Source organism: Brienomyrus brachyistius, chromosome 8 (genome assembly GCF_023856365.1).
Source record: "Brienomyrus brachyistius isolate T26 chromosome 8, BBRACH_0.4, whole genome shotgun sequence".
NCBI classification, from domain to species: domain Eukaryota; kingdom Metazoa; phylum Chordata; class Actinopteri; order Osteoglossiformes; family Mormyridae; genus Brienomyrus; species Brienomyrus brachyistius.
This window is the reverse complement of record NC_064540.1, coordinates 6,511,454-6,523,940: the sequence shown is the minus strand read 5'-3', so window position 1 is coordinate 6,523,940 and position 12,487 is coordinate 6,511,454. Positions and strand designations below refer to the sequence as shown.

The 12,487-nt window shown below is 40.6% G+C and overlaps 1 long non-coding RNA gene across 1 annotated transcript; it reads left to right on the top strand.

Moving 5' to 3' along the window:
- Nucleotides 1-2,158: 2,158 nt before the first annotated feature.
- Nucleotides 2,159-11,490, top strand: LOC125747206 (uncharacterized). The gene is made up of 4 exons (XR_007399241.1): nucleotides 2,159-2,246; nucleotides 3,183-3,329; nucleotides 10,176-10,264; nucleotides 10,373-11,490. It is a non-coding gene; the product is annotated as an uncharacterized LOC125747206 (long non-coding RNA).
- Nucleotides 11,491-12,487: the final 997 nt, after the last annotated feature.

Sequence of the window (12,487 nt, the reverse complement as noted above, 5' to 3'; positions counted from 1 at the left end):
CTTCCGGGGCACAGTTTTTGTGCTGGGGTTAATATCAAAGGAAGTTTGAAACACTGCAGTTACTGAGTCAACAGAGTGTTGGAATTTTTATGCACTATACGACTCTATAACTATATGACTATACGACTATATAACCCTCTTCCGTTCTTCTACTTGGTCTGCCACTTCTTGGCTGAGTTTCTGTTATTCCTAAATGCTTTCACTTTGCAATAATATCACTTACAGTTGACCGTGGAATATCTAGCAGGGAAGAAATATCATGAACTGACTTATTGCAAAGGTGGCGTACTATGACAGGACCACACTTGAACTCAATGAGCTCATTAGAACGACCGATTCTTACACAGATGTTTGTAAATCTGACTGCAGGTCAGGCTAGGTGCTTGATTTTATGCAACCGTGGCAATGAGTCTGAATGAAACACTTGAATTCAATGATTAAGAGATTTGCCCCAATACTTTTGTCCATATAGTGGATGTTATACATAGTGCATTGGCTGCCTATCAAGATAACCAATGCATCTTCCTGTATTGATTTGGGCTGTGCAGTGGGTTTCATATGCTATAGGTAAAATTGTAAATGGAGGTAAGATTTAGGGTCTTGTTGTTGACAAGAGGGATGTCGTGTGGCTCAGTGGGTTAGACTTCTGTGCCTGTGATTGGAAGGTTTCCAATTTGAATCCCTTGCATAGCAGAGACTTGGGACCCAAGTGTCACTCTCAGCTGTTACGCGTGTGTCCCAAAGGACAGCCAGATGGGAGATGTGAAAAGGAGCATCCCAATGTACCTGCATTCTTACTTGTGCAAATGGCAAATACAACATCATTGTCATCTACAGAGGTGTAAAGCTGGTGTCTAGTTCTTCGGATGTCTAAGGAAAGCAGCAGAGATGCAGGTAAATTCATCTCCCAGAAATTAATTCAAATATTTCAAGAACACACATTATGAGAAACACTTCACTTGAGGAGCACAAATAATACAACAGTACACTCTTACTAAATATATTAATTAACTAGAAACTAAGTGTTAGTTATGTAGTGATCCCATGATCATTCATAATTAACCAATCCTAACAGTTCATGTAGCAGTTTATGATTTGTACTTCAGTAGTAACTGAGTTACTAAGTTACTTGTGCCCCCTCAAGTAAAGTGTTGCCCAGATTATGTTAGTATCTTACTCAGACACTATGTGACAGCGCGGATTCAGGGCTCCCTCTACTCACTTCATATCATCTTTCAATCTGAAAAACATGTCATGACATTATGAACTATCTCCAGGTCATAAGTCCTTTGTTTTCTTATGTATTACACGTTTGCATGATTTCCTGTGAAAAAAAAATAGCTTCATGTTACACGATAGTCGGCTATCACGAAATGTCTAGAATATGTCAGATTCAGTAAACTTCATGTTTTTATTTTTCTTTTTATTTTATTGTTCTTATACATCTTTCAGGGCACAGGTTCATTTTACAGGCTGTTTTTGTTGTGATTTTTTTTAAGTATAATGCAGCAGTAAACAGGATGCAGTTTATGGTCTATAAGTGTCATAAAAACCATCGTCTGTTCTGTATAAACAAGGTCAGTGATTCTTTGCCACATGCCAGAAGAGTATCAGTGACTTGGCAGTTTCCAGTCCCAGCTTAACACAAACATAAACTCACAGTGAATGATTTTGCATATTTATTTATTATATGGGTTCACTATGGCAATAAACATTTTCCTTATTCTCACATCTGCATTAGGGTCCCTAGTGTCATTTTTAATGACTTCACAATTAAATCACAATGCCAGTGATAGGATAAATTACGCAACAAATAACCATTGTTAAATGTGTGCAGATTTATTTCATTCTTTAACATATAACTGAAATCTTTGGTAGACTCAAGAAATATTCAGGCGCGTTTGGTCCCTCTTCATTATAATATTTCTCAAGAATAAAGGCGTGGTTTGGCAGGACCTGAGGGCTAAATTCACAGAAACATGCCACCTCGTGTCAGAGGTCTGAACCGGAGGCTTAGCTGCCAAAAAGGCATCCTGATAATGTGTCCCATTCTATTTTGGATAAAGGATCAGAACAGCAGCCTCCCTTCGCTTTGAAGCTTATAAACCTTTTTAAACCATGACAAATACATTTCCGCACAATTTCACTGGGGGCTGGTGGGGAAGTGAAAGTGGTGCTATTCCAGTAGAGAGATTACAGTCTTCTGTCTTTCAGGGAGACATATCCATAAAGTCGCCCGGGAACAGGTACGTTAAGGTTCGCGCTCATGTCAAATCTTTGTCCTGTGTCGATATACGCTGTACATCATCCTGCGCAACGCTCACATTTTTCAGCATGGATGGTTCGAAACACATCTGGCCCTACATTACATTTCAACACGCATCTTTTCTTTCTTCCTCACCGTTTGACATATTCTCACTCCCGTATTACCATACTGAATATGTGTAGGCCTGTCAGAAACAAAAAACTCTCTAAACGAAAATTATATGCAGTTTTGCCACAGATAGCCAAGATAACAGTAAATATTGTAGCCTGCCTTAGGTTTCAAAAACGCTCGTTCCTCATTTTTTGTCTGTCTGTCTTTCTCTCTCTCTCTGTCACAGATATGTGTGTGTGTCAGTGTGTGTGTGTATATATATATAAATATATCCGAATGTGCCTTGAATGAATTAAGAAAGGGGATGGTGGCAGCCTCCTTATAATTACATATAATTTCTCTGTGAATGCCTTGAACCAAAAGGAAAATTAACAAAATAATCAGGTTTTGGTCATAGAAAACTGCAGGTGTTTCGGCAGAATACTTCATATGAGACATATCATTAATTTTGTCTTCCGTGCATGTGCCCAGTTCATGTACTGATAGGTGCTTCACCAGTAATGCATGCAAATGTATAAAACAACAGCATGCAATGACCATTATTTATATACCACTGTAAGCATTATCGTACATCTGTTATTTATTTATGCTTCTTGTAAGTTGTAGCTACAGTATGTGGCGTATTTGCATCCCTTGTGATTGTTTTAACCTTGAAACTGAAGGAAGATCTTTAATCTCACACAAGCACCGGTTTCTAACGCTGCCCATTGAGGACTGCCAAAGGTAATTGTACACTTAAGCTGTTTTGCAAAGGCCTTTTGAATGGATTGCTGTATCCATTCATGCTCCATAACCACTTATCTAGTACAGAGTCATGGGGAGTCTGGAGCCGATCCCTGCAAGCATGAGGACACAAGGCTGGGGACACACTGAGGGGGATTCCGGGCCATCACAGAAGATGCACTTATGCACTGCGAGAAGACACCGGAGTACCAACGGCCCCAGAAACACGGTAGGACCATGCAAACTCCACATGCATAGTGCCAGCTGCGAGAATCAAGCCCCCAGCCCTGTGCTACTTACCATTATATCTTTGAGTTAATGTTTAAAAGCTTGCAGTTTTTTCTTCCATATATATTAACAAGCATAACTTTTCTCGCAAAAGCATATTTTAAATTCTTGTGAGATATTTATGTGATGACTGACTTATACTTGTACATGTAGGTCTGTTGAATTAAATATGTATACAGTCAGCCCACCATATCTACAGCGGATTGGCTCCAGGATCAAAACCCCTGGATGCTCAAGTGCCTTATATAAAATGGCGTAATATTTGCATATAACCTATGCACATCCTCCCATATACTTCAAAGCATCTCTAGGTTATGTATTATACCTAATACAATGTAAATACTATGTCAGTCATTGTTATACTGCATTGTTTAGGGAATAATGACAAACAAAAGTCTGTAGATGTACAGTACGGACGCAACCATCATAGTACATATAGAAAATACACTCACTGGCCACTGTATTACCTACACCTGGCCAGTACCAGGTTGTATCCCTTCTTTCAGAACTGCCTTCATTCTTCATGGCATAGATACAACAAGGTGATTGAAACATTCCTTTGAGACTCTGGGGGGTTATCCTGCTGGAAGTAGCCATTAGAAGCTGGGCACACTATGGTCATAAAGATATGGACAGGGTCAGCAACAATACTCAGGTAGGCTGTGACATTTAAATGATAATCATTTGGTAGTAAGAGGCCCAAAATGTGCCAAGAGAATATCTCCCACACCATTACATCACCACCAGACTGAATTGTTGATACAAGGCAGGATGGATCCATGCTTTCATGTTATTTACACAAAATTCTGACCTTACCATCTGATTGTTGCAACAGAAATTGAGACTTATCTGACCAGGCAACGTTTTTCCAGCCTTGTATTGTCCAATTTTGGTCATCCTGCGCCCACTGTAGCCTCAGTTTCCTGATAAGGTCTTCTGCGTGGTCTTCTGGTGTTGCAGTCCATCTGCTTCAAATTTTGACACGTTGTGTGTTCAGAGATGCTCTTCTGCACAACGTGGTTGTAACGAGTGGTTACTGTTGCTTATTGTTGCATCAACAAGGCATTTTTGCTCAGAGAGATGCTTTTTATTTATCAGCAAAGTCTCTATAAACCCTTGTGCATGAAAATCCTAGTAAAGCAGCAGTTTCTGAAATACTCACAGCCCTTTCAGGGTTGGTGCCTGTGCAACCCTGTCCTATGTGTCTTTTCCCCTTTTGCCCAGCAGATGTCGCTGCTCATCCTGTTTCCCCCTCTCTGTCTTGTAGAGCTTCAGCCCCTAGTGTGTTTCCGTACTCCCTGCACTCACACGGAGGCTGAAACCCTTCAGTCATGAGTTATTCATTGGTTTACTGTTTCCTTTGCACTTTTTACTGTCTTTGCTTTGTATCCTTGTTTTCGGTGTACCCTGCTGACATACCTTAATAAGTATGTCAACTTTAACCTTTACCCAGCTCTAACCTTAACCATAAGTAACCAAACAATTTTGTATTTTACAGATTGCATTCACAGATTTTTATAAAAATTGATTTCCCCTTTCTGAGGACTGAAAAAATGTCCCTACGATGTAAAAATAACAAGTTTTCATCACATTGTGGGTTCATTTAGTCCCAACAATGTAATATATACAATATATGACCCCCCACACACACACACCCACACACACTTACTTTTTTGATTGCATTCATATATTTTCATAAAATTGAGGTTATCTAAATGGGGATCTGAAAAATGTTCCAAAAAGTAAAGAAGTGACAGGGTTTATTACACTTTGGGGACATTTTGGTCCCTAAATGTGATCTATGCAAACCCACACACACACACACACACACACACACGCACACATACATATGCACACACTGTGTTAACACTCACCAACACCCAAATCTACTCATCACTACATTTGTGTGGACTCGGCATGCAACAAATTCAAGTTTTACTTGTAGTAACTTTCCGAAATATGCATGTCTTAAGAATATAAACTATTAAATTAAGCAGAAGAAACACATTAGCTACCTAAAAATGTACAAACAGATAACAGTTACAGTAGCTCTCACATTGAAGTAAATGACTCACTTCAGGAATGGAAATGGCCTGTTTTAATGGACTTGGTACTGATTCAGGAAACCCGTTAAGAAGAAGCTGTCTGAGGCAACACCTGCATGCATCAGCTCATGTCGAGTATTCTTACGGAAACGCTCATTTGTAGCCATTTATCACTCCGACTTCCATGATCTGATGGCAGTGTTATGTAACAGTGCAAAGCCCCCCTCCACTGCCGCCTGACCGGGGGCTGGAGAGTCAAGCAAGACAAGACAAGTGTCACACCGAGGTTATCTGGGTCGAGGTGAGCGCAGTGTGCAGGCATGCTGAGAAGGTCCTGTTTCATAAGAGCGCTTGGCCTGGAGCACTGCTTTGCATACTTGGCCCACTGCTGCCCCACAGACGGGGAAATATTTATTTATTTCTCATGCCTCTCAAACAAACATGGGGATTGCTGGTGTTTTATACCTCTTAAGAGACATACTCCCTTTTGGTTTGTCTACGTTACTCTGTTCATGGAAAGAATCTCATGAATGAAGCTGAAATGTAACAGAGTCCGCATTACTCTCAGTGTGGCTAAGGCTGTTTGTCCTGTACTGCACTGCTGACTGTTTTGTGTCTCACTGCTGCTTGTCCTGTACCCCGCTGTTGTATGTCCCATATTGTACTACTGTCACTTCTGTGTCTTACTGCTGTCCGTCCCGTATCTCACTACTGTCTGTCCTGTAACTGTGGCATCAGAATTTTGATGTATTCCTCCAAACATATGCAACAATAAAACTGGAAACTTGTACTTGAAACAGCAGTAGTTTCTTTCTGCAGCAATCAGAAGATATATTGTGAAATTAATGGTATATAAAAAGAAATAAATGCTAGCAAATCAAATAATAGCCCTATAACTGACTGGTGTTTGCTTCCTAGTAACATGTTACTGCGACCAAGAAGTTGTAGCCAGCAGAGCGTAATTAATCTTATTGTATTACACAAGGGATGGTTTAGACTGGGAGAGCTGCATGGGCCTAGACATGTGGGCACCTTTGCTTGTGTCCTATAGGAAAAAAACCCACTATAATGTTGGTAGTTTCAAACATTTGAACAATTGTGTAGATGATGCATTATGGGAAATCGCACAGCTGATGTGTCTACACATTACACATTGTATCAATATACAGTCAAAGTAAAAAGTATGTGAACCCCTTGGAATTTTGTGGTTTTCTGCATGAACTGGTCATAAAAAGTGATCTGATCTTCATCTAAGTCACGGGTACTGATATACAAAATGAGCTTAAGCCAATAACACACAAAAAGTTCTAATCTTTCATGTCTTTATTATACAAACATATTAAGCATTCACAGTGGTTGTGGAAAAGGTAAGTGAACCCTTAAGTTTAATAACTGCTTGACCCTCCTTTGGCAGCAATGACCTCAACCAGGCGCTTCCTGTAACTGTAGGTCAGACCTGCACATCATGTGGGGGGAATATTAGCCCATTCTTCCCTGCAGAACAGCCTTAACTCCTCCATATTCTTTGGTTGTCTTCTGTGTATGGCTCTCTGCAAGTCATTCCACAGCATCTCAATAGGACTGAGATCAGGGCTCTGACTGGGCTACTCCAAAGGCTCAGCTCTGAAGCCATTGTGCTGTGAATTAGCTGCGATGTTTGGGGTCATAGACCCAGCCTGTTCTGAGCTTCAGTTGACGGACAGACATCATCACATTATCTTGAAGAATTTGCTGATAAACTTGGGAATTCATTTTCCCCTCAATGATGGTCAGCTGTCCAGGCCTTGATGCAGCAACGCAGGCCCAAATCATGATGTTCCCTCCACCATACTGTACTGTAGGGATGATGTTTTCATGTTGATATGCAGGTGCCCTTTTTACACCAAATGAAGTTCTGCTTGTTACTCCCAAATAGTTCAATTTCAGTTTCATCACTCCATAAAATATTACCCCAGTATCGCTGTGGAGAGTCCAAGTGCTCCTTCGCAAACTTCAGGCCTGCAGCAATGTTCTCTTTAACAGCAGTGGCTTCCTCCTTGGTGTCCTGCCATGGACTCCTTTATTGTTCAGCATGTTGCCTATTGTTGAATCATGAACACAGATGTTAGACAGTTCTAATGACTTCTTCAAGTCTTTCGCTGTCACTCTAGGGGTCTTCTTCACCTCAAAGATGATTTTGCGTTGTGCTCTTAGGGTCATCTTGGCAGGACGCCCACTTCTAGGCAGAGTAACCACAATATCAAATTGTCTCCATTTATAGACAACTTGCTTAACAGTAGACTAATGAATATGTAAAATCTTTAAGATGACTTTGTAACCCTTTCCAGGCTTATGTAAATTAACAATTCTTGATTGTAGGCCTTCAGACAGCTCTTTTGTGCCAGGCATGATTCCCATCTGGATATGGTTCTTGTGAAAACCCAAACTCAACTTGCTCAGTGGTTTTTATCAACCAAAGTCATTCTAGGTCACACCCCTGAACTCGTGTCATTAAATGGACTCCAGGTTTGCTAACTTCTGACTCAATGAGCTTTTTAAAAAGTCATTAGCTTGGGGTTCACTTACTTTTTCCAACCTTCAGTTTGAATGATGTATTCAATTTGGTCAAAATTCTCAGAAAATCTGTGTATCTTTAGATACAGGAGACTGTGTTTGTTCATTATTGTGACTTACATGAAGATATGACCATGTTTCATATGGGATTTAGTCAAATATAGAAAATTCCAAAGGGTTCACATACTTTTTACTTTGACTCTTGCTGTGCATGTGACAAATAAAATCTTGAAATACCTTAATATTTATTTAATACTTAACTTCTATATATAGCATGTTCCATATCGTCCCCGTAAAATGCCCTCTGAAATGATTCTGCAATTATGCTGTTAAAATGACTTATTTTCCCTCGTACTTCACTTACCGTTTACGAGTGGAATGAGTAAAGGCGCACAGGGCAGGACTGTCAGAAACATCGACGTTAACCTTTCGCTGATGCCGGCACGTGACGGATTTGCCTGCCGCCCCCCACTCACGGTGCCCGTGGCCAACTGCGCAGAACGTGTTTCAGGATGCGGGACTCCTCCCCCCGCACGTTATCACATGCCCCTGTAACCGACATCAAATGAATGAATGAATATTACATTTATATTACGCTTTCACTCGGCATCAAAGCCGGAAAGGGCAGTTTAGAGAATGGTCAAACGTATGTTACGGAAACAAGCGCCAGACAGCTTTGCGTTTTGTTAGCAGGCTTCTAAATAAATGAAGCTGGTCGCATATTTTAATTACGCTCATCAATCCTACGGCTCATAATTAACGGGGGGGGGGGGGGGGGGGGGGATTCGGTCGGTTATGCGAGGATGGAAAATGAAAATGGAAATTTGCTGACAGCAAGTCGACTCACTGTGAATTACCAAAGAAAACAAAATATTATCATCATTGATGCTTCAGTACTAATAAATAAAGTATTAAATAGTGTTAAATCTCATTTTACATAATGCCACATTTGTCATTGTAATGGTCTCTTAAACAGCTGCATGCAATGAATAAAACATTCAGCTGTGAGGCGGCAGTGCCACTCGGAGTCAGAGCACTCAAATGCTTACAAGTTTTTATTAACAAAAATAACCAAAACTGTATTTACACACCCATCTTCCAAATGCAGGGTTACAGGGCTACACCCAGGACAGGATGCCAATCCATGGCAGGGCACACACACTATGGACAATTATGAGATGCCAGTATGCCAAACCACAAGCGAGAGAAAATTTTGCAAAATCAACGCATATAGCGCAGATATGGGAGCCGGAGGAAGTGAGACTTCACAAATTAATCATAAAATATTAATGCATTAAATTCCCAGTGCTGAATATCTGGTTATCTTCAAATACTTCTTTGATAATCTTTTATCTGATAATCCTCTAATATGGTTTTATTTCCTGCCATACAAAAATTGGAATTCGTAGTCATTATAAAATTTCTATGATTTGTTAGAATCCAGCGTCTGCAAGAAAACAACTGAAGAGCAGCGTTTTCCTCAATCTTTAATCTTATCATTTGTATTTGCGTCACGAGATTCATACTTCCCTTTGTTCTTTGTTTTTTAGAAACAAAAAAAGAAACAATTATTTTACCATGTACTTTAACTGAGCGTCACAGCTAACAACAGATAGATGCTAAGTGCGCACTACTGTATATTTATGGTTACGCGATAAACATAGCTTGCACACAAGACTCCGTTTTCTCAGGGCAGTTTGATAAGGAATGACGTGCCCTCAGAAGACCTTCGCTAGCTACAGTCTCAGTGAGCTGAGGTCCCCCAAACACGGCTGAAACAGACCCCCCATGCGGGCGGGCATCTGCTCCAGCTTGTACTACAAAACGCCGGCACTGTACTCGCCCGTGATAACATGGCACTCTGAGGAGACCTGAAAGGCATGTCGCATCTCCTCAGCGTTAATAAGCGATGCGCAGTTACATGTAGTGCCTTTGGCGGGTCAGACGTCGAGAGCCTCTGTTTTATAACAGCCATGGCACAAATATAAATTCACTATTTATTTATTCTTTTGTGGATACACACTTTTCAGTTCAATCATAGTTCTGAAACCGAAACACAAAAAATGTTTAGACCTATTTTTTTAATGAAATGAATGAGGTCAATATATTAACATGAATATTAGATGAAACACAATTAGAGTTGTGTGTTTACAGTATTGATCATGATTACGATACTGTGATTGCCCCAGGTTGGCTGCAGTCATGTTGCGCCCATGAGGAGGCCAGCTCTGCTCAGCTTCCCCTGAAAACATCAGCGAGGTTGATGTACCTCTGTAGAGTAAGGCTGGATTGATGTCTTCCCTCTCAAAATACACATTGGCAACACAATTCATACCATTGTTGTCTTATTACTAGGGGATACATAACCTTTTTCCCCACTTTTCAGCTTGTTTATCCTATAAAAACCCCTTGAGAAGAGAAGAGAAGAAAAGAGCAGAAGCGACAAAAAACCCAGATCTAGAACCAAAAGCTGAATAACCATAAAACACCCCTACTTCAACCAGATATCCTGGTCAGAGTCTTGGGGGGGGGGCTGGACCCTACCCCAGGCAGCACTGGGCAGAGGGCTGGGATACACCCTGGAAGACATGTCACTACCGAAAAAAAAGCATCTATGAATAATTTCACCACGTTGATATGGTGGTCATGCCACTAGGAGCTATGCCTCAGGATAGCTAAGCTAATCAAACAAGAAAGGACACCAAAGCTAACCAATTAGATGCACTACAACAAACAACTATGCCTTTCTTGCTGGATCCTGCTACAAAAGAAGCATAACAACGGCCCAGAAGTTATGCCACTAGGCCTGCAAATGTTAGGAGAAACCCGGGCTAGATAATTCCGCAAGTATCCGTTTGTTTCCTCCAGCTTAGAGCTCAGCATCATGGGAGATCATTTGCATAATAACGCGCAGTTGGTGGAATGGCCACACTGCCAAACTCCATGTTGCAAAAGGTAGAAGAGTCTGCAAATGTTTTTTTTTTTCCAGCAAAACACATCTCAAATTTTCACCAAGTACAATTATTAATTATTGACTGTGACTAAAAGTCTGAATTCTCACTTTGGCCAGACAGTCAGATCTAGTAAGCATTTTGGTGGTTCTAGTCTTCTTCTGGTTAATAATGAAGGACGGCATCCAGGAATCCTCCATCACACTATGACTGTGCCCCCTATTTGAAAATAGCACAATGGATCAGACCTTTCCAAAATAAAACGCTTGAAACACTCAAACACCTTGCACAAACATGCGCAAACATCATCTAGTTTAGATGCTGACAGTGACAAGATGCTAATCAAACACAAGCCAATTTCCTAAAGTTTCACTTACACGGGTGAACAAACTTGAAATGTAAACAAACTGACTCTCACAGGCATGCGAATGTTTTGGTTCTCTTGGCATTATAAGCATTTCGGAGTCCTCAGTTAAAAACATAATTTAGAAAAATCGATATACATTTTGTCTGAATTGGTTCAGCGACCCCTCTGTCTGGTCAGCTTTTCCCATAGCACCTCCAGTTCGCCCAGTCTTGAAACCAACAAATAAAGGTATAAAATGCGCCTTACCTGTGTTGTTTGATTACTTTTTGTCTGCTAAATTCCATTCCTGGCCTTGTACCCTAAATGTTAAGTGTCATTCCCAGCATGCCCCCCCCCCCCTTAGTGGGCACTGCAACAATAATCAGTGTCATGAAGCTGTTGTACAGCAGAACTTTAAAAGGTGGGGCTTCTGACATGTTGTTGAACTTGTATTTTTCTGGGCTATTCATTTCTTCCTGTTCAAGATTGCATAGCTTATTAAGCGGCTGAGAGGTCTGTCGACAGGGAGGGACGGTAGTCCCCATGTTGCAAGGTGACTGGCTGGAAACCCTTGCCATTCAGTGAAAACCAAACCGATTGGCCGGTGCCTCATTTTGTTCGGTAGGCCGAGAGCTACTTATCGCTATGTACTCTATGCTGTGAATCGTGTGTATACACAGTATACATGCTGAAATCCATGGATGAACACTGATGACATCATGTATGCTGCATTTACAGGGGTAATTTTTTTCTGTTTTTGAGCATTTGAGCTTGTTTTTAGACTAACGGCTTATGATGGATATTGATCTTTGGATCCTTCCAGATATACAAATGACAATATCAGCATACTTTGTGTTGTGATTGTTACAATATTCATGTAAACAAACAGGAAGTGCACAGTCCAACTAGCAGCCAAATTGAAATGTTAACAAATTTTACTGAAATTTTAATCTTATTGGCTTTATGTCTGGATAATGTTTCATAATGGCAGAAAACTTGTGTATTACTATAATCAAGTTATTACTATAAGTCATTTTCAACAGGAATTGTTTTACGTTAATATGTTTTCGATTGAAATTTTGAAAATTGAAAGTCCGGACACCCGCAGGCAACCACACATGGGACGATCAGGGGCGGGGTAATTGAAGAGGCCACTCCCCTTTTCCAGGTCTATGCAGTGACACAATCCTATCGCAGATCTCTA